This window comes from Apis florea, unplaced genomic scaffold (assembly GCF_048593485.1).
Source record: "Apis florea isolate Af1SG1 unplaced genomic scaffold, ASM4859348v1 contig_2350_pilon, whole genome shotgun sequence".
Classification (NCBI taxonomy): Eukaryota; Metazoa; Arthropoda; class Insecta; order Hymenoptera; family Apidae; genus Apis; species Apis florea.
In genome coordinates this window covers 5,919,875-5,938,001 of record NW_028256565.1, presented here as the reverse complement: position 1 = coordinate 5,938,001, position 18,127 = coordinate 5,919,875, and the positions used below count along the sequence as shown (strand labels likewise).

At 43.3% G+C, this 18,127-nt stretch overlaps 1 protein-coding gene across 5 annotated transcripts in view; it reads left to right on the top strand.

The window, feature by feature from the left end:
* hth (Meis homeobox homothorax) overlaps positions 1–18,127 on the top strand; it is a 479,196-nt gene that overhangs the window by 82,783 nt on the left and 378,286 nt on the right. The gene's annotated exons all lie outside the window — the stretch shown is intronic.

Genomic DNA, 18,127 nt, shown 5'->3' with positions numbered 1-18,127 from the left:
TTTCAAACGACCCTTCGCGTTCCCTGATCGAGATAACGGATAGTGGGCTTTTTAAATAACTCGGGTGTATTCGTTGGTGGACGAGGACGACGCGCACACGCGGCCCCATCGATGCCTCGGCTCAAAGTCGAGCTGCCATTATGGATTCCTTTTTCGAGACCGTTCCCTCTGATTCTCATTGATCTTCCCTTTCTTGCGGTGGCTCGTGTTTCGCTATGATTGAGGCTCTCTTTCTTTTTTTTTTGGAAAATGGGTCTATTATCAGGTAAAGTCTTTTCGGGTAGGCAAGTTCGCCCGAGAAGTTCGAGAATGGATCTATACCGGTGATAAATCTCCAATTCATTTGCATCTTTAGATAGAAGAAAGAAGAAATATGTGTCGAGATTCGTAGAAAATTGGGTTGAAATTAAAGATCCGCAAATTGAGGCATGGTAGAAATCGAAGTTTCTTCGTACAAGAACGAAAATTTTCTTCGATTAACCGGTCAAAACTTCAGAATCGTATAAAAATCCCCATAATTAACGTACAACGTATCATGATATAACGCGTACAGCGATGGCCTGGTATAATAATTCGTTTCGAGATCCGATTTCTAATTATCCGCGTGAAAAAGCGACGCGTCGTGGAGTCGAGGAGTTGGCAATATTTCATCATCAAAGTTCGTTCAAGCCTTACCGCGCAGCGTTTTCGTCTGCACGGGGAAAAGGTGTCTCGCGTTTTCGAATACCCGCTCGTAATTCAAAATTGGATATATCGAGCGTGTTAATGGTGAACCGGTGTACGTTGTGTTTCGCGTTCTCCTCCCCCTTTTTTATTTTTCGTTTCCCTCCTCCCCCTCCTCTTCGTCGAGCGGTGGGAAAAAACAGAGAGAGAGAGATAGAGAGAGAGGAAAAAAAAATATATATATATATAGAGGGAGAAGGAAAACGGACGACGGGGATGCATTTCGTTGACGTTGTTCGCATCGTTGGCCTCAATTTTTCAAAATGTCACGCCCGTTATCTGAGCTGTCAGGACGGCATCGGTCCGCGCGCAAACATCCACGCAAGGTGTACCCCGCTCGAATCTCGCGCCGCTGTTGTCACAACTGTCGCTCGGCCCCGATCTGTTGAAACAGAAAAACAGAACGAAATAAAACCAAAAAAAAAAAAAGAGAGAGAGAGAGAGAGAGAAAAGGGAAAAAAGGATTAAAAATAAAAATAAAATTGGAATGGAAAGAAAAAAGAGAGGGAAGAAAAAAAGAATGCGAAAGAGAGGATGAAACGAGCGAGATAAGTGTTAAACGTATGTGCGTGTATTATCGCGTATTATCAACGATGGTGTGTACGATAGATTCGCATCATTAAATAAATGTGAAGCGCGAACGGGTTAGACGCGCGCGTTTTAAATCTAAATTTTAAAAGGAAACTGGACGGTTCGCTGATTTTTCCAGTGACGCGTGCGTTCGTAGAAATTACTGTTATACGTATAATTTCTCGAATAGAGAAATTATTCTATTCTATTTCTTTCTTCGCAATTCTCGACGAATTGTTTTTTCTTTTTTAGACACTCGCGATTGCGGTCGTGCTTCAACTTCTTCTTCTTTTTTTTTTTTTTTTTTTTTTACGGAGGAGAAATCTAATAGAAACATTACGCAAAATTACAGAAATTTTTCGTTCATCGAAATCTTTATGAATAATTCCATCCTCGAGCATTCCAAGCCATTCTAACACGGTCATTATCGATCCAGTTACGCCATTATTGCACCTGTTGCTACAAATGGAATAATGTTTCTTTTGCCCGAGAAGCACCAATAACGCGCGCACATCTCCAACCGAACGCTTCGAAAATGATTCATTGAATCGTCGTTCGTTCGCCTTTCGAATCCACCAATAATCCATAATTCCGTCGTGATGTTCGTCCACCGATCACCGCCGCGGCAGAAGAACGACGATACTTCCCCACCTTCGTCAGGGAACTGGTCCAATTAACGCACGCCTCCCTCAACATTGCAAAAACTCGCGAGTCGAATCCGTTGAGAAAATTTACGAACGGCCACGAGGAAAGTCGAGAGGAGGCCTTGGTCGATCGAAAATCGCATTGGTGGCTCGTTTCACCGGTGCAGAAACCGGTGGCGTGGCTTCATTACGCCCGTGGCAAATCGCAATCTACGAGCAATGAGCTTCTATCGTAAAGAACAGGCACGTAACGTCCGCGGTTTTTGCTGTCCGCGCCCTTTGCCCCCCCTCCTCCCCTTTGTTTCCATCCTTTCTTCGGAAGAGGGAGGGGAGGGAGGCCCTCCTTGTGTTCCACCACGGCTCTCTTCTCTCGGTTCGCATCTCTCGCGCCGTCCACGGCCAGAAACTGGCTTTTTGCCGCGATTATCTTGCCAGAGTGAAGCCACACTCTGTTCTCTACGGGGAGGAAAGAGGGAGAGTGGTCGAGGGTTACACGCACGATGGCCCCGTGCGTTGATCGGAAAGGTCGGCTGGAAACGACGCGGCGACACGATCGAGGGAACGTCGGGGAGCGTGGAAAGGGCTCGAGATGGCGGAAAATTCGACGCAGATGCCGTGCTGGTTGGTCCCCTGTTGGAAAGGTTTTCGAAAAAAGGGCCGAGTTTCACCACCTCGGGGTCCCTCAGGGGTGGCGCGAACAAAGGAAATCGTTGCGCTCTTCGAGTGTTTTCTCCGTGAACCTCGAAATCGCTCGCTCGAATATTTCCTTCGATTTGGGTCGTTTCGATAGGTTCTCGAAAGATTCTTTATTTTACAAAAGTATCTCCCTTCCACGATTTCGTTGGACCTTCTTGTTGGAAAAGAAAAGATTTTATATTCATTGGCATCCTTTTCGGATGCAGCAAAGGTAAAACCCGATTCGATAAAAATATTTTACTTAACGCAATGATGAATAACGTGTTGAACAATCATATTGCGAATACATTTTTATACGAGGAGACACGTTTCAAAAAGAGATATTGTCTTTTCTCGTGTTCAAGACGCGGGAACAAGTGGTCAGAATGAGAGAGGAACGTATCGCAAATATGTCGCTCGCTCTTCTTCCTTCCATTCCTCTTGCCTTCTTAATCTTTAACCTTCGGTATGCAAAACGGGGTCGGGGAGTTGTTTCAGGCCGGAAGAGGCACGTGCAATGGCGGACGAGCGTGCCCGCTCTCTTCAATCCACCGAAGGTCAAGAGTTTCCTTCGAGGTTAAAAGCGAGGATCCTCTCGGTTCGCCCTCTGCGAATCCTTCGACAGCCGAACCGGAGGAACAGCGTGCTCTCTATTCTTCTATTCTGGAATCCGTGTTTCCCGCCTGCCACGCGGGATCTTATCTGACAACCAGACGTTTCTCACGGAACGAAAATATCTAGCCTTTCTTTAAGATTCCTTTCTTTTCTCTCGCTGCCGTCTAATTCCATCCGACGTCTTATCTTTCGTGTCCTCGAGAACTTTCTCCTCTTTTTTTCGGTGCTCGGTGTCGAACATCCTGAAACTTTCCTTGTGCAAATAAAAATGTCCATTTCTCTCGATTTTGCAACGAATATTTCTCGAAATATCGTGAGACGATCGAACACGAAAAACAATATAATTTGTAACATTCGTTCCGTTCGTTAAATTAATTGCAGTGTACAAGCGATTCTCCACAAAAAAAAAAACAACTTTCTCAGAAAAAAAAAAGAGGGAAAAATTCGAAAAATTACTTTTTCCCGCCTTTTTTCCCTCTCACGAGCCGCGGCGAAAGATCGAGGCGTGGTGTAGGCGGCGTGCGAAACGGTGTCTTCCACGCCGAGGTCGCGGACGAAACGAAACGAGGAAAGGAAAGATGAGGCATGCCGGACGTTTAAACTCGCGGAAGAGAGGAAAAGGCGGCGGAGGCCGTTGTTGCGAATCTGTTCCACGAAGCTCGCCCGGGGAAAGGGATCTGCCCTCGTACACGCGCTTTAATAATACTCCCGCCTATTAGCATAAGCGAGAAATGAGCCAATGAGATGCTAATTGCCCCTCTCGCGTTTCGAGAATAATTATTACCGCCGAGAGTACTTTGCATTAGGCTCGCTCGGACGTTGGCCACCGGTCCACCACGCTTTCTCCATGCTGCTCCCGCGGAACGGCGATTTCCCTTCTTCTTCTTCTTCTTCTTCTTCTTCTTTTTTTTTTTTGCACGCGCGAACGCTCCCACGAACTCTTGGCAACGCGTCTCCCTTCTAACGAGATGGAATGCACGTAATGCAGATGTTTCTGGTTTTTTAAAAGTGGAAAATGAACGTCTATTTGATTTAGAGATTTCTAGATTTTTTTATTTTTTAAGTTTATAATATTTGGATTCCCCGATATTCGGGTTTTTGGAAATTGAGATGTTTATGATTTGCAGATTTTTCTCTTCTTTTTTTTTTTTTTTTTTTTTCGTTATACATTCGTCAATTCATTGGTCGTTTTAGATCCACGTGTATTTTTTTAATAGTATCGATCGTTGGATCTTGGATAGGGTAAAAAGAGAAAAGTCGTGATCAATCGTAGTATTTCTTTCTCACGACGCGAAATAAATAACAGCTTTTCTTTGATCCAAATATAATTTCGAATCGTAAGAACAATCTGTGTATTTGAACTTGATCATTTCCTGTGATATTCTACGATATCTATCCAATATAACAGATAACGCATCATGCGTATCAGAAAAATCACGATATCGATACTTACGTTATTCTTCGAAAGAAAACTTGTTATACAAGAGTACTCGTTTATTTCTTTAGTTACGATTATATTCGAGATTCCAACGATTATTTTCCAATACTAGATTAATTTAATTTCTGTATCTCTCTCTCTCTCTCTCTCTCCTTTCTGTTGTTAAAATTTCAAATCTCACATTCTCAACAATACCATTATTCGTTAAGAGGGGAGAGGGGAATGAAAGGAATGATGATCTGTAGTTAACGTCATTGAAACGTACGTTACGAGACGTTAGCTTCCAAAAAATAAATGTCTAACCTCTCTGAAGGTCAAGTCGTTCGTTTCCACGTGGAATTGGTGGCTTCCTAGTTCGTTCCTCACAGTTATCGAAAACGAAATAGGAAGAAGCTATAAATTCTCGGCTAGTCGTTATTTTCTTTCCGTGCTGGTCATCAAACGCAGAGGTTGTTTTTATCAATATTGCAAAATGGAAGAATATATCCATATATCCAATCCTCTGTTAGGCATCTCCTAGCAACGTGGACGAAGAAGTTAATTACGCGGTGAGGGAAAAACCTGTATCGTTCCTGAGCGAAGTTGGGTGAAAAAAAAAAAAAAAAAAGGAAAAGAAAAATGAGACCAAGTGCATCCTTGATGATTAATGATTAAACAGAGAATGTAATAACCACGCGGATAGAAAGAAATATGAAGATCTTCGTGGCGCGTATTTACAAAGCGAGGACGTGGCGTTAATTAGAATTAGAAAGATCTTTTGTGGAACGTTATTTTCTTGCTCTTCATCTCGATCATCTACCAAGAATTTTCATCTATATATATATATATTACGTTTCTTCGAGTTCTCGACCATTTCTAATGATACCGATCCGTGAAACGATTTTTCATTCAATCGTACCCAGGCAGAAATCGATATTTATATTTTTTCGGGCGGTAACGATTTTCCTTCCAGGATCAATATATCGTCGGATTATTGCGTGAAATCGAGGAAAGGAAAGCAAGTGCATCGATTTAATAGAGGCGTGCAAAATAAGTAAGAGCGCGGAAGTGAGTTTTCGTTCGGAATGCATTAAATATGCGCGCGGAATTATTCCTGGGAATACATCGAATGTGAGTCGATGATTTCCGGCTGGGATCTTTTATTCATTTATTCCGTCGTATCGTATTGATTGCACGCCGATCGAATATTTATTAATCGATATTTCCGAGATCGATATTGCACGACCGATTTTTCCAGGCTTCGACGATTTTATCCCAAAATTTTATTTTGGATTACTCTCGAAAAAAAAAAAAAAGAAAAAAGAAATCGAAATGGAACGTGGAGTAAACGGGAAGAGATAGAAATTAATAATGCATATATGTATATATTTCTTCAAATACATATCGCTCGTTTCCATGTTAATCAGTGGAAATTGCAGTGGAACAAGCGTGCATAATTTATGCGTTAATAGGGATTCTTTTTTATTCTCCTTTCCTCCCCCCCCTCCCCCTCCTCCTCCTTTCTTTCTTTTACTCGTAACTTAAAACCTCGCCTATTAAAGGAGGGACAGTAACAAGTTGGCCGTAGTAGTTATTTATAAACTGTCTCTCTGAAACCAGTCCGAGCTCATTCTCTGCCAATTTTTCCGTATTACCTTTTCACACCGTTCACGCATACACGGGCACAAATAAACATTACTCCCACGGTTTTCATCCGATGGCAAGAAAAAATCAATTTTCTCTTCGATCGACGAATCTGACGAATCTCCTCCTCTCCCAGTAGACATACAAGATGGAATAGATGAATCGATTCGTTCGTCAGTTTCGGGATAGTATAATCGAGGACGGAGAAAAGTGAGGACGTTAGAAGCGTGTTTTTCACTTTAGGTTAGTAAAGCTATATATCGTTTTGTGTTTCGTATCTGCTCCATTTCCATGAATAAACCGCGCGAAGCTGGAGGGACGCCACGGTCGGAGGCGGGTTGCAACCTTGCCTCGGGCCCAATAAAAGCGACAAAACGCGCTCGTAGAGCCGGTATAAGAAGAGAAGCGGCACGGTAACGGTACCCTGCGAGCCAAGGATACCCTGACTCGGCTGTGCCGCAAGGATCGGCACAACGAAATCTTTCCGTCTGTTTTTCAGAGGCCGCCTCAACATCGCTTCCCGCGTCCTTTCAAAGATCTCCAAGTCTTATTATTATTATTATTGTTGTTGTTGTTGTTGTTGTTATTCTCGTTAACCGAACGAGATTAATTTTTTACCTAGCTCTCGCGATATTCCAACGCTTTTCCCAATATTTTAAACGTCTGTACGATACTTTTGCACGTTTTCGTACGATATTCCTATGTAATGTCTGAAAATTAATAAGACTCGAGACTCGATTAGAAAGAACGCGCATCGTTATTTTAAAGATCATATGGAATATGTAAGTCGAGAGCAGAGAAAAACAATTCGATCTGGTTACATCGGACACGAAAATTCCTGTTGTTCCGGAGTTGTCCCCCCAACAATTTCAATTTTTCAATCGTATAATGGGGCCGAGTGTCGTCGTTGGGATGGGCAATTATTATTCGCGCAGAATCTGGTCCGAGTAACAAGCTTGCTCTTCGAGATCTGCCGCCGTTCTGTCACGTAGTTCGTTACGAGTCTCGCTCATTAGATCCACGAAGCATCCGATCGAGTAAATCACCTCTCGATCAACCCTTCAAGAACGCGAGGAAAAAAGCAACGCGGCAACGCGCAAGGTGAAAAAAAGTTTCGTTGCGAGGAAAATTGCAAGATTCGAAAGAATATTCTTAAATTAATTAACGACGAATGATTTACCTTAGAATACTTTCAATCCCACATAAGTTTTCTTAACCGAATAAACACAGTGGAGCCTCAAATCCTGTCTTAATAACTTATACCTAGATTCTCTTCGTCCTAAACGTTGTAATATCTCCAACAACGTCTATTTTTACAACACAGATATAATCTTCGTCGCAAATTCTTCGAGACTTTCGTATCCACTTTCCTAATTCTCGAAACGGCCCTCGAATCGTCCCTCAACGATTTAAACTTTCCCCGCGAAACCATTCGACTGGCCGACACGCCATTGTCTTCCCGCCTGCGATACCGGCGGCTCCCGCTTCGTCTCGTTCCTTTTGCGGGCCCGGCCCGCGAATTAGAAATAAAAAGCTGTCCGCGAGCTCGTAGGAGGTGTGCGCCTCGCGGTGACTCCGACTTGGGCCGGGTCGGACGAGAAAAAGAAGTTCCTTCGAAATGGGGAGGAGGCGGGAGGAGGAAGCATGTGTAAAGTATAACGTAACAGAGGGACCTGGCGAACGTTGCCACGCTGGTGGTCCATTATACCGGTCTTCTTCTTCTTCTTCTTCTTCTTCTTCTTCGCGACGAGGACCGGCCGTTCTCGCAACTTTGTGTTTGACGCGAGATGACCCCCTTCCGTTAAATTAGACAGACAGATATTATCGTTCCTCCATAATTTCTTTCCACAAGTGAAAATCCACCATTGCTTTCGAGCAATTGTTCGAGGAATTATAAGAGAATTATAAGAATATACGCGTGGACATTCGTTAAACATTTAAATAATATGATAAGTAACGAATGGCCTTTTTGAAAAATTGTTCTCCAGTTGATCTGATGAATTGCAGCACCGATTCGCAAAATCAGAGTTTTATATATATATAATGTATACACGACGATTCATAGAGTTTATAGATAACGATATCACTGGGTGGACTGGAAGTCATCGTTTAAAACCATTTCCAAGATTTATTGGTTCATTCGTTCGCTCATTAATGGAGCGGCGCGTAAAACATGCAAACTCGAGGGGGAGAGAATAAAGTCGTAGAAAATTACAAACTCTCCCGATGGTATCGCGGAAACGCGAGTATTATTATGGAGAAGAGAATCGTCGAGGAGGCAAACGGACAATTGAGACAACAGCGAGCCGGCGAGATAAAGCGTAATAACACCTATTAGACCACTTCCTATAAAACCATCTGATAGTCACCTTAAAAAAAAAAAAAAAAAAAAGAAGAGGAGGAGGAGGAGGAGGAAAAAAAGAAGAAGAAGGAAGAAATAATAACGAACGCAAACAGTAACGGATGACAGTAACCACTTTGCACAGCTATTCGACCATGCTTGCCCTTATCACGAACCAACTGCCCACTTATTAACGATATTATTAAAAAAAAAAAAAAAGAAAAAAGAAAAGAAAAAAAAAAGGAAACGGCGCGCAAAGCAAACGTTTAATAATTTCCAAACGGTTCGATAACAGTGGAATCGGAAATAGCGAACGATATCGAAGCGAAATATCTGAATACGAAATTATTTCGCGCTGTAATATCGATTAAATTCCGTGCACACGCTTTGGCTCGATAATGGGCGATAAGCGGGGGACCGATTCCTCCCGTGTTCCTGCCGCGTTGTTTACCTTCGGGCAGGTGACGTTGAAAAATAGGTTCACGAGGCACGATCGACGCCTGTTGCGAATCGCGGTGAAAAATCGCGCGCAGGAATTCTACGGCCTCGATCGCATGCAAATCGATGCGCTCGCGCGTTTTTTCCTTTCGAGAACATTGATGGAAGGAAGAAGGGGCCCCTTTCCTCGAAGAGGATTTCAGGAAGGGATTTCCCTTGCATAACCTCGTTTCCTCTTGTTTGCGAATCGAAGAAATGCATATATTTGTATTAATATGATGTTTATATATATATATATTATGTATAGGATGTTGTTGTTTCGAGTGAAATTTTCTTGGCTTATTTTTTTTAAATAAAGAGAGAACGAAGTTTTCTCAAGAGAGGCACACTATTAAATTTACAATTTATTTTGATTTATTGTTACGCAACTTGTGAAGTTTCTCGAAACGTTTCGAGATAGTAGGATATATACGCAATATTTTTAAAGAAGTATGAAAACACCACGTTTAAAACTCACTTGCACACAACTCTTGGTGATAATTTTCTAATAACGATGTTACAATTTTCTTGAATTTTTTTTATTTTTTTATTTTTTTTTTTCTTTACCGCGAATAATACTTTTATACTACGCATTAAAAAACGTTTGAAGCGAGAAGGCGTTCTATTTCGAATACATTTAGATAACAGCAAACGAAACGAGTTTTATCGTTAAATTCTTTGCATATTCATGTATATATATAAAAAAAAAAAAAAAAAAAAGAAGAAGAAGAAGAAAAATAATGCGCATCTCCAACAGTTTCGAGTACAGTCGAAATCGTCAAATCGACAAAAATCAAAGCGAATCGTTCTCGATTCGAGGGTTCTTCTCAGAGACATCAGAGTCACTGGTGGCTTCGTTCGTTTAAGAACGGCATTAAAAATTATTTGGAAAAACGCAGGTGGCCGTGAAGGAAGCGGCGGCGCATGCTCGTTATTCTCGGTCGGTTATCGTAAATCAAGCGCCGATTAACGTAATTGCCGCTCGGCTCGGCTCGGCTCGGCTCGGCTCGGCCCGGCCCGGCCCGGCCCTATCTCCACGGTCTAATCTGTACGAATGTGAAATTGAAAATTTGCGGGATCGTGGAGGAGGGAGAAAGAAAGAAAGAAAGAAGGAAGGAAAGAAAAAAGGAAGGGAAAAAAAAAAGAAGGAAGAAGAAGAAGATGGCTAACGATGTCGCTTCCTGTTGGCCGCCCGAATAAATTTCCATCCTCGGGTCCTCCCTCCAGGCCTCCCCTGTTTTTTGTCTCGCTCGTCCCGCCAAATATGGCGACGCGTGGAAGCAAGTGTCGTTCTGGCTATCGTTTAAGGACAAGAAACACGGGGGACGCGTGTTGTGCAAACGTGTTAGAATAATGCTTAACCGTGGCCGGGCGGATCGGTTTCGTCGCTATCAAGAGATTTATCGTGGAAATATTGGCCTGTATCGAAGATATAAATCAAGGATGGCAGATGGATGGCAAAGATTTATATGCAAGGATGTACGTCGGTTTCCACCGAGTTACCCGCGCAACGTGGATCACAACTATTCAATGGAAATTCATTGTTATTCAACGCGATTATGCGTTCACTTATTTCATTAGAATGAGAATTCTCTTCTAGCATCTCTCGTGCTACTCGTGTTATAACAACAATAACAACAATTTTCTCGCATCAACCTGCTGCCTTTGCGTATATATATATATATTAAACGTTAATTAACATTAGAACGGGAGCGGTGAGGAAGAAAAGAAGAAGAGAAAAAGAAGATATAGTAAAAGTATAAATTTATACGGTTGGTTAAATTTTATTGACTCTTCCAAGCGGTTTAGATTTTCCATCGAGCCCGATCTTGATATATATCTCTGCTGGTCTTTTCTAAAAAAGAATGTTGCAGTGTTAGTTACAACCAAGTAATTATGCAAGATAGAGCATAATTATGTAAAGTACAGTAATTAACCATTATCTCGAGAAATACATCTACCTCGATTTCTTTTATACAAAGTAACCTCGTATTATACTTTTAATAACAAAGTAATCGTTAACTTTTATTATAACCATATAATACACACACCGTTTATTATATCTTAAACGCGGCAGATTTGATCATCTAAATTTTCCAAAGGCCTTCGCGCTCTCCCCCTCCCCCCCCCCCTCCAGAAAATGTTGGATGAATTAATTACATCGTAGCCAACATTTTCTCGCGATACGACAAATTGTGCGGGAAGAACGGGAACAGAGCGACTGGGTCGCGGTTGAACGTGTACAGCCAGTACGTTTTCTCGCGCATAACGAAGTATTAAGATGATAGTGCGGCCTGGCACGGGCCATCAAAACGGCGGACTACCGTCTTAATAGCCCGAGATTTATAGTCCCGACGAGTCGACGGAACGTCACACACAGCCTCCACACCAGGGAGAGAGGGCCCTATCCTCGGCGTAACCTAACCCAACCCAACCCACGGTTCCCGGGTGCAGAAAAGAACGGCCGCGAGGTGTAGGTATAGCGTGTGTGTATATATATATATATACGAGGGACGAGGGAAGAAACACGAGGAGATCCGTGGAGGACGAGGAAAGGTCCCTCTCTCTTTCTCTCTCTCTCTCTCTCTCTGTTGCCACCGATTGCGAGTGAGCCAGTCGAAGGAGAAGAGGGGAGGGGGAGAAAAAAGAAAAGAGAAGGAAAAAAGTGGAAGAAAGAAGTTATCGCCTAGCCTGGGTGGTCCGCGAGGGAAGAAGGAGAGAAAAGGGCCGAGGACGATTTCTTTTGAAAAGGGAAAAGGGAAGTGAGCAATTCGAAAGTTCTAACTTGCGATTACAGTTTTACAGCGAGAATAATTTGGGCTTATGGGAAATTCGTTCGACGATATTCTCGTTTTTATTTTTGTATTGGTTTCTTCGCATTCGAATCCCTCGTTATTATTTTCGATTGAGCCTATTTATTTCCAATTCTGCGAATTTATTATCAAGCTTTTTCGTGGTGGAGGGATCGCGGACAGAATCGGCGAGACGCAGCATGTTTGTCGACGGCAAGTATCGCGCGGCTTAACAATATTTAAATATTGTCGCGTCGAGTGTGTTGGCTCGTCGAACGTGGCAGAGGGTCGTAGATAAACCGTCCCTTGCTTGCACAGCGCTCTTGGCTACCGTGTACCGCAGCTTCTTCAACAATTTCCTTCTATATATACACGGCCGGGGAAACGACGGTTCCTTCGTTTTCCACCGCCTCGTCGAGACGCGCTAACGTACATTTACGTTTCGTCCCACTCGACACTTTCACCCACGTTTTCTTATCTTCCAAAACACGCTTCTCTCTTTTCTCGATTATGCCTCGATCTATGGTTCGCGAACCATTCTATCGAACATCTTCCTTCGAATCACACGTTATATCTCCCTTACAGATTTATCCCTTTATCGCAACTTTTAATCATATCGATACATTCTAAATATATCCACACGTTCGAACACCTCTGTTCCTCGCTCCTCGAAAACTCGCGAAAATGCTTGGGAGGAGAGGCGAGGAAAGGAAAGAGGAAAGGCAAGATAAGACGAGGTAGCAAATGGGCAATGAATAAGTGACACGCGCGATCGTGACAGTGGCCGGGATCGTGGTGGTTGGAAATTAATTAGCGGGGGATGGGGGACGACGTCGGTGGCGTCGCTGTATTTTCGACGCCGGGCACACGAGCACACGACCGATAATGAAGCGGTCGCGAATCGGCAAAGTGTTGTTGTTGCGGAGCCGAGTCGAGGTTTACACGGTGGGAAGAAGACGAGTGTATGCGCGATAGAGGCGAAGAGAGAGAGAGAGGGAGAGAGAGGGAGGGATGAGAAGAGGAGGAGACCTCGGCTCGTAAATCACTGGACATCGATAAGAGTCGTCGCGGCGTCCGCGCGATGTCCCTCGTTAATAATTGATACAATTAACGACCATTCATTAGAGTCGGCCGCGCTCGTGCACACATATGGATGGATGAGAGAAAGGAGAGAGGATTCGAGGTGCGCCGTCACGCGATTCGCTTTGTCGTTCCGAGGTTGCGCTTTCGGATAACTCCTTCTTCCTTACCTTCGATTACTTGCACGTTGGAATCTTGTCAGTCGGTGTTGTTGTTTCGTCTATTTCGTGAATAGTTGTTTTTTTTTTTTTTTTTTTTTTCAGGAAATTTTTTTTACATCAATTGGAATCGATCAATGTTGAATTTGCGTGATGCGAATAAGGGTTGTAACGGACTTGTTGTTTTTTAAGAAATCGTCGTTAAGATATTAATTAATTAGTGGTCGATTAATCGGATAAATCGATGTATATCTTTGTTCTTTGTTTTTTGAGGGGTGGGAAGGGGAGGGTGGAGGGTGGAGGGTTTCTTATTGTATTGGAAAATGTAATAAATTTGACGGTAATTGGGTGTATTAATAATACGGCGATGCGATTACCATTGATATATTATGAATATTATAGATTATTATGCGCTCGAAACGTTAACAACATTATAAAATATATCCGTTCGTGTAACTGTCAGTTTTAGATACGGCTGCATACTTAAATTAATTGCGGTTGCGTTTCTATCAGCTTAGAGGAATCATTTTTATCGGGCTTGTTGCTCGGAAATTAAATAACCCGAAGATAAACAAGTTTTAACGAGTATGTAATTTCATAAAGTTTTTAAACGCGTTTTTAATTTTTAAAAATTAACCTTATCGTTGCAATATTTCATAATGCATCGATTATTCTATCAAAATTCTCATTTTTCTAATTTTAACAACGATCCAATTCGATCGAGAGGAAGTTAAAAATCCTACGTTCCAAAATTCCATCCTCCAATATATGATGCAGAGAAGTTTCACATCCGAGAAGTGAAACATCAACGCACGACGACACTCGCGTTGCTGGAGAGAGAAATCGCATGAAACGCGGAAGAACTCGCAAGTTTCGAGGCGCGATTCAATTAGCTTGAACCGATGGCTCGTTTATCGGTTACAATTATTAAATCATCGAGTCTCGAGTTCCTCCTCCTGTCGCCACCGCGACCATAATTTATTTCGCTTCTTTCGCCTCGCGCGCCGCTTATCCATATTTCTATTTAGCATCACATCGGTCCGCGCGCGTCACCCGCAAGATTTACGACGTCGTAGATCCTCCTTACCGACTGGAAATTCCCTCGAATATCGACCGACCCCTCTTCTCCTTTTCCTTCGATCGAACAACGTTCCCGAGCCCTTTGACCAAACTCGTTGCGCATACGACAACGTGTTCATTTATAACCGTTTCGATTCGACGAAATTCGGATTCGATCGTTTTCGTTCGCGCGTTTATTCGATCTTGTGCATTTTCTCTTCTTTGGACGTCCCTTTTTGGTCTTTCGTTCGTGATCGATTGACACGAGTTGGCGAGTACTTCTTGGGTAAATCGAGCGGGGTATGGAGGAGAAATCGCGCGGTTTGTAGGTGTCGTGGATGACGGGGAAGTTCATTGGCGTAGATTAATAGGCGTCGTTGTCGCGTTAGCTAATTTGCGGCTCGGTTTGAGGATCGGTTTTAATTAGATTGCTGCGTCTTCCCTGGTAATTTGAAGCTTTGTTCTCTCGTTCCCGCTCTTATTATTTATTTATTTTTCGTGAATAATGATTTTTTTGGAGGGGGAACGAGTGGGAGGAGATTTTAACATCCAAACAGGGTGAGGGGAGGGGTTGACGTTTAAATTATTCAACCGTCCAATTTATTTTTCTCTTATTACTCTAACTGGATAATCAACGTTGCATCATCACTGTGCGAAACAAATTGAAAAGAAACCCGATTCTACGTACATTTGACAAATTTGTAAATCTCTCTTGTAGATCTCGAGCAGATGGATGGTATTAACTTTTCAGAAATCGAATGATTTATCTTTATGCAATTTATCAGTTGGCGTCTCGAGTTTTGACTCGAGTGTTGAGCTCGTATTATATTGGAAGAGTAGGTTTCCGAGACTTGTAACGGCCGATCCCCAATTATTTCGGGCGGCGTGTCTAATTCTGAAGTCTCGCGATCTGTCTCGTTCTCTTTAATTCGGGCAAATTAGTTGGCATTGAGGGAGTACACTGGCCGCCAAAAGTTGCCGAATACCGTGCAATCGGAGAAGAAAACCAGCTGCCCGTCCAAAATTTATTCCTATCCATCCTTTAAATCGTTAAATTAATCATTAAATAAATGATACACCAGAAACGTAGAAATTCTTCTTCAAACTTCAAGAAGAATATTCTTCGATCTGTAATTTAAATTTAATTTCGAAAAATTATCAATCATTCACGACGAATCCGAACGTTCGTTCCGCTCATTTCGCAACTCTTCTCCCTTTCGATTCAAAAAATTGTGCACCCCACGATTAAAAATTTTACCTCGTGCCTTTTATCTCTCATTTCTCGATCGACAAAAAACGCAATCGATCCGATAATTCTCGTGTCGCGTAAATGAAAACGTTGTTTCAAAGAGCGAAAATATTCAGGAATCAAAGGACTCGTGCCGGCCACCTTACTCTCGCCTATCCTCGAGTTCATTCTTCGAAGGATAGGCGCAAAAAGCAGAGAGGAAATCAGCGTGCGTGAATCGCCGAGGCCCGACACGCCGCTCATTTAACGCCGCGTACGCGCCCCTATCTCGGGCATGCATCAAATACGCTGGCGAGAGAGAAAGCCCCGTCGAATAACGTTGGAAAAACGTTGGAGGGAGGGGAGAGGGCGAGACGAGAGGATTGAAAGACGGTTTGGGGGCCGTCGCTTCCGACTGCGTCGTCCCTGTCTGCTTATAAATAACACCATCTCCCCCGTTTCTTCGCGCGTTTCGCAGTTTTTCTCTTCCTCTTCTCTCCTCCTCCTCCTCCTCGTCATCCTTGCAGCATGCTGCTGTGCAAGGCTAATTAATATCACGTGATGAGCGATCGCGGCAAAACCTCTCCGCGAGAGATCTTTGGGAAGAATGCGTCGTGGATGGAATAACGTCGTGTTGTGGGGGGGGAGGGGGGGAGAGAGAGGTGGTAGAGAGGTTCGCGTACGTACTGCGAGCGCGTCGTACGCCGATGGCGTTGATGGTGAAAGAAAAGGGCGTGCGAGTTTTAGCGAGATGGATAAATGTGTAACGAAAGAGAGGAATAACAGGTAATCAGAGATCGGTATCGTTGGCTTCTCGTGTGTTTGTCGTAATTTCGTATGAAGGAAAATTTTTATCTATACTATGATTTTTTGTTGAAAATTGCCACGACGAAAGATTTATAAAAGAGAAACAGAAGAATCTTAACTTTCATTCATCCATCAAATATCAATCGCGATTTCTAAGATAGATGTGCACATCAGATGAGATGTTTTTCCAAGAAAATTGCTAAAAAAGAAAAAAATATCAAAATATTGCCAACGAGAGAGCTTGGATGGCTCGAAATTCGAAATCGGATAGAATTTTTCAAAGAAAAAATTGTAAAAGAAGAGCAGCATCTTTCATCAATCGAAGAGAGGATGGCCGGGGCTGCTTGTTTCTCGGATTCGACACGCGAGATCGCGTTATATCGGGTCGTGGCGATCGAGGGCGATGGAAACGCGCGAGCAACGTCGCTGTCCGTATCCGAGTAACGTAGATAACGAAACGGTCGGCGGAGGAGGAGGAGGAGGAACGAGGAGGGCATTCTCCGCTTTCGCTCGGTCGAGAAGCAACAAAACCGCGGCTCTCGGGATATAGAGGACACATTGTGCGCGCGCGGACAAGAGGAACGCGTGGTGGCGAATCGACTGCTCGCCTCGCACCATCTCGTCAACTCGAGCACTCGCGGCCCTTGCGAGTGTTGCGCGTCCGTTCGTTCGTTCGTTCGTTACCGCCGCGATACCATCTTCTCTTTTTCCTCTTCTTCTCCGCGCGTTCTGCTCGCTACGGCGTGCCTGCGCCCCTTTTTTCACCTCGCCCTCCTTCCCCCTCCTCCTCGAGACGAGAGCCGAGCGAGAGAAAGATTCGATTCTCGATCGCAACGATTTCCTTCCCGCTCTTTTTCTCGCTTTTTTCCGCTCCTTCGTTCGAGAAGCGTGGAGAGAGAGAGAGAGAGAGAGAGAGAGAGAGAGAGAGATGGAGATATTTGACTCGTATTTCGAAAATATTATCGAGAAGAATGTTTTTTGGGAAGAGAAGAGAGAGAGGAAGGTTGAATTGGAGAATCGAGTGATGGGGCACGCGAGGCAAAATTTTACACGTACGAGAAATTATATCGAACGCGATACCGCGATATAAAATATACGGTAATAAAACGCAGAGAAACGAGAGGATCAAAGAGGCCATTTCGTTATCGGTTGCTGCATTTCGATAAGGAAAAGAGCTTAGAGAAACGCGAGCAGTTCCAATCGATGTTCTAATAACTGTTTACTACACTGGAACACGCATCGATTAACTCTTCATTTCCAATTACTTGGCTCGGGTAATTGCGAGTAACGAGCTCACCGGCGATCATCGGTTTTCCCTCGTTTCGTTCGCACGAAGGGGCACGAAGACAGTAAGTCTGGGGACACTCTCTCTATACATGCATCCTTAGATCGAAGCATTTAATTACCCCCGATTCGAACGCTTTTATACACGCATTTTTAGAGAACGTTTTTCGATTTCGATATTATAACACGGTCACTTTTCGTTTCGTTATGGGTTCCTTTATATATTTAATGAATTGTCCCATCGCGGGAGAGGAGGACGCGTCGACGATGTTGTTCCTTCATTGTAACTCTCCGCTCGTTTATTATCGCCGAGGGAGATTTCGATAGGAGGGCTCTCCTGTGTGTGTGTGTGTGTGGAAATTGATAAAGCGTGCTGCCTTCGTTATGAAAGTTCCCCCCTCCGATAACACTCGAGATTCGGACATTTTTTTTCTTTCCTTTTCCCGAAATCCCTTCTCCCTATCTCGGGACATTTTAAAAGTAATCTTTTTTTTTTTTTTTTCTTTTTTTATTTATTGCCGAAGCCTCGAGAAAAATTTGTATGCATTAATAATTTCCCCATTACAATAACTCCTCCTTCTCCTCCCCTCCTCTCGATCCAATCATCGACCTC